The following is a 5,132-nucleotide window of genomic DNA, read 5'->3' as shown; positions in this document are numbered from 1 at the left end:
ATACTTCCTATAAGCTCACACATACACACCTATAACCTCTCATTTATACTTCCTATAAGCTCACACGTACACACCCATAACCTCTCATTTATACTTTCTATAAGCTCACACGTACACACCTATAACCTCTCATTTATACTTTCTATAAGCTCACACATACACACCTATAACCTCTCATTTATACTTTCTATAAGCTCACACATACACACCCATAACCTCTCATTTATACTTTCTATAAACTCACACATACACACCCATAGCCTCTCATTTATACTTTCTATAAACTCACACATACACACCCATAACCTCTCATTTATACTTTCTATAAGCTCACACGTACACACCCATAACCTCTCATTTATACTTTCTATAAACTCACACATACACACCCATAACCTCTCATTTATACTTTCTATAAGCTCACACGTACACACCCATAACCTGTCATTTATACTTTCTATAAGCTCACACGTACACACCTATAACCTCTCATTTATACTTTCTATAAACTCACACATACACACCTATAACCTCTCATTTATACTTTCTATAAACTCACACATACACACCTATAACCTTTCATTTATACTTCCTATAAGCTCACACGTACACACCTATAACCTCTCATTTATACTTCCTATAAGCTCACACATACACACCCATAACCTCTCATTTATACTTCCTATAAGCTCACACATACACACTATAACCTCTCATTTATACTTTCTATAAGCTCACACGTACACACCTATAACCTCTCATTTATACTTCCTATAAGCTCACACATACACACCTATAACCTCTCATTTATACTTCCTATAAGCTCACACGTACACACCTATAACCTCTCATTTATACTTCCTATAAGCTCACACATACACACCTATAACCTCTCATTTATACTTTCTATAAGCTCACACATACACACCTATAACCTCTCATTTATACTTCCTATAAGCTCACACATACACACCTATAACCTCTCATTTATACTTTCTATAAGCTCACACATACACACCTATAACCTCTCATTTATACTTCCTATAAGCTCACACATACACACCCATAACCTCTCATTTATACTTTCTATAAGCTCACACATACACACCCATAACCTCTCATTTATACTTTCTATAAGCTCACACATACACACCCATAACCTGTCATTTATACTTTCTATAAGCTCACACATACACACTATAACCTCTCATTTATACTTTCTATAAGCTCATACATACACACTATAACCTCTCATTTATACTTTCTATAAGCTCACACATACACACCCATAACCTCTCATTTATACTTCCTATAAGCTCACACATACACACTATAACCTCTCATTTATACTTCCTATAAGCTCGCACATACACACTATAACCTCTCATTTATACTTCCTATAAGTCTCGTATATATGTGTGTGAGTTTTATATATATATAAAATTGATATATATATATATGTTACTCGTGTGTGTATATGAGAGTGTATTTTAAGAGTATGTTCAAGTGATTAAAGTAGAATATGCATGGTGTGTGTGTGTGTGTGTGTGTGTGTGTGTGTGTGTGTGTGTGTGTGTGTGTGTGTGTGTGTGTGTGTGTGTGTGTGTGTGTGTGTGTGTGTGTGAAATGCATTTTGTCCTATACAGCCCCTCACATTTACTCATTCCTTCATACATCTGGACAAAATTTACCCAGGCACAAACACTCACTCTGCTGCAGCTGCTATCCACTTTGTTTTCCTCTGGTTTGTTAGGACACATTTTCAGGATGAAATCTTGAAAAACTCCACATATATACATTTTATCTGTTTAACTGTAAAAGATGGGACACTAGCACAAAAAGTCAAAGCAACTGCAGCAGAAATAAATAGGTACTTGTGTTTAGTTGAACCAGTATCCACTTCATCATGCAGGTCAGCCCCAGGATTAATGTTTTCATTTGAGCCTTTGATAAAGCAGTATTGATTTTGCTTAAGCACACTCACAATATGAGAGATCCACTTTGAAACATTAAATGTCCCAGTGAGCAATTGATCTTTGCTTTGGGTCAAAAGCAGGTAAAATTTGAAGCAAGACTCAAGTATTTGATGCAGTAAGACAAAGTTGGGCTAAATAGAAAAACTGCTAGTTGGATGAGTAGTTGTCTGCAGCCTGAGGAGGGGGTTCAGTGTTGAATCTTTAAGCCCGCCCACTCTGATTTGATTGGTTTAACTGGTTGGGATACTGTCATTTCTGTCTGGATGTTGGCTGTGGTCTTCTTATCTTGGCTGATGTACAGAGAACATTTAAAGATGGATAACTTTGCCCAGATGTTTTTCCACCTCTGCAACACGATCCAAAGGCTAAACTATAAACTCCTGATCACTCTGGAATATTAGTCCTCCCACCACATCTATAATAAAAATAGCCCCTCCCCTCTTTCAGTGTTTAATACTGTATTTTTTCTATGAAAGCATTTTGGAGTCTGTTGGAAACTGTAGTCAATTATCTTTTCAACTTTAATGGTCTGAAAAAAAAGGCATTATTAAAATCTCCAAAGTTTACTTACAGTCTCACAGATTTGCAAGCAGTTGGTGTGGATGTGTTGTTCTTCATCCTGAAGAACAATGTTCCCTGTTATTGTTTAACTATCATTTAGGATGCTGCAGTTTACTGCTGTACATGTTAAAGGTTCAGCTAACAATGTCATTCATAATCTGCAGGAATGTATCAGATGTTGTTTCTCTGATGTCCTGTGAGCAATGAGGTGTATGAGCAAAAAAAAAAAAAAATAAATAAATGCAATAAAATTAAATTAAAAAAGCAATAGTGTTTCTTATATGCAAGTGCGAAGGAAGAAAAAGCCAATCATATTTCACCCTATGCCATATTTTCTTATGTTCAGATCGAGTTAGTTATTGCTGACAATAATCTTCGCAATGCTTCGGTGTAATTCCACCAGCAGATTCAGATTCAGACATTAGCTGCCTAGCAAAGCCATTTAGCTAACTGTGTTATAGATCTCCAGGCAGGTTATTGGGAGTCTGACCCAATCACTGCCATAGGAGTGACTGATGCAGCCACTGTTACTCTTTTCTTCCAGCAGATTGTAGGGAGATAAAAACAAACTCCATGTGTTGCTACTGGTTGAGTATCAGAGTCTGGCAAACCCAACAGATCTCCTAAAGGCAGAGCGCTACGTTTTTTTCTGTTCTTTATACATTTTAGAAAGAATCAAAGAACAAAGGAACACTGAACCGCTCATACCTGTAGGTGCCACACCTCAAATCACTTCTAATGGCCATGGTTTAATGATCATAGTTAGGAAAGCTCATAAGATATAAACCCCTAAATTGTCCAATGTGTAGCTTTAGGCTGCTCTAAGAATCTGCATATCACTCATCTTCAGAATGTCGAAGGACATTTTTTATATGGGAGAGGTTGTCTAAAATTGTTCTACTCATTTTATAGTGTGAATAAGAATACATCCTGGATCTCTCAACAATTTTCCCTTTTCTTAACTGATGCATGTAAACCCACACAAGGAAGAAGTTAACTATATATATATATATATATATATATATATATATATATATATATATATATATATATATATTAAATACCTCATTTGCCAGCAGCATGTGCCCCACAACCATAGTAGGTTGCACACTGAGGCTGTCTATGTAACATCTGACTGTAGCCGTGACCGATGTTTAAATGTGGTCTCTGAATGCCCTGATGGTCTGAAACTATTAATGTGTTTCATTTAATTTCTGAACATGGCTTCAGAGGTCTGACTCAGTTTCTTAAGTTGCATTTCAACCTAATGTACCCTGCACTCTTGGTTCTAGGCAAAGGATGTTTCAAACAGAAGCTTTCTGCATTCCCCACTGAGGTTGAAAGTATAAGGAAGCTTAGAGAAACCACTCAGCTAAGTGTATGTGTGTGTGTGTCTGTGTGTGTGTGTGTGTGTGTGTGTGACTGTAACAGTTGTGGAACAATGATGAATAATCTTTTATTTCACTGATTCACATGTTTCCTTTCTTGAACAAATACTCACACCCAAACCCTTATGGCCAAATTCCACCGGGATGATGGAACATGTGTCCAGAATGCATCAAGCTCAGCGGTTCAGGTAGAGCCAAACAGGAAATCAGACATGGGAGCAAGGTAAAAGCTTCCGGTAATTTTCAAAATAAAAGCCTTGTGCAGATTTGCGCTGCTGAACCATGTAAACAGCTCTTACTAGTTGGATGATATGCATGACATTCAGTAAAACATGTATGTTTGACCTTAGCAGGGAAATGTATCACTCTAGCGCTATTTGTCTGCTTCCACAGATACAGGTACTGTGAAAGCTCATTCACACTGTATTGTGGTCTAGAGAAGAGAACTCTGGTCCACTTGAAAACTGGGGATCTCAGTTGACTTACAAGTGCATTCTGGTGCAGTTATCTTGCAGGATGAAAGCAAATGGACCAATCAGTGAACCAAAGAGCTGAAGTGATGTAGAGCACATCATTAGAATAATATGTCGAATGGCTAGTTGCTGCTCGTTCTGGGCAGATTCTTGTGAAAACTGTATTAGCTTTAACATCCAAGTAAAACCAAAAGCCCCAAAGCTGCATACATCCATTGTTGCTGCATTGCTTACTTCTGGTAAACAAACCGATTTCAGTTCTGGCTGATCTATGAACAAGGGTCTGTTGTCCGTAGTCAGTGGTAGTTTCAGGGACTATCACCCCTACAAGTCCAGGTAGTTTGGTCCACTTGAGTAAAGTGCAGCATGAAAGCAAACCAGGGACAGTTTGAATGGGTCTGATAAAAATTAGCTTTACTCTAAATAGTTCCAATATTCCAACAGACACAGTCAAGCTTAAAGATCTTTAGACAGACAGGCTGCAAAAAGAAGTGGATCTTCTAATTTAGATGTTGTATGTCTCAACTGTTCTCAAACCTGAGGGGTTTAGATGACTTCTGTCAGTCAACTTGCAATAAAAGATGTTTACAAAATCTTTTTCAAGTCATGAATTTGTTCACTGCACCGTATTTATTTACTTTTCCTTGTGAAAACCTAAAAAAGAAAGAATATTTTTGGATTGGTAGGACTTTTTTTTGGGATGATGTCAAACATGTTGAATAGGTTTTTTTTCT

This window comes from Melanotaenia boesemani, chromosome 14 (genome assembly GCF_017639745.1).
Source record: "Melanotaenia boesemani isolate fMelBoe1 chromosome 14, fMelBoe1.pri, whole genome shotgun sequence".
In the NCBI taxonomy this organism is placed as follows: Eukaryota; Metazoa; Chordata; class Actinopteri; order Atheriniformes; family Melanotaeniidae; genus Melanotaenia; species Melanotaenia boesemani.
The sequence above is the reverse complement of the archived record's forward strand: the minus strand, read 5'-3'. Positions refer to the sequence as shown.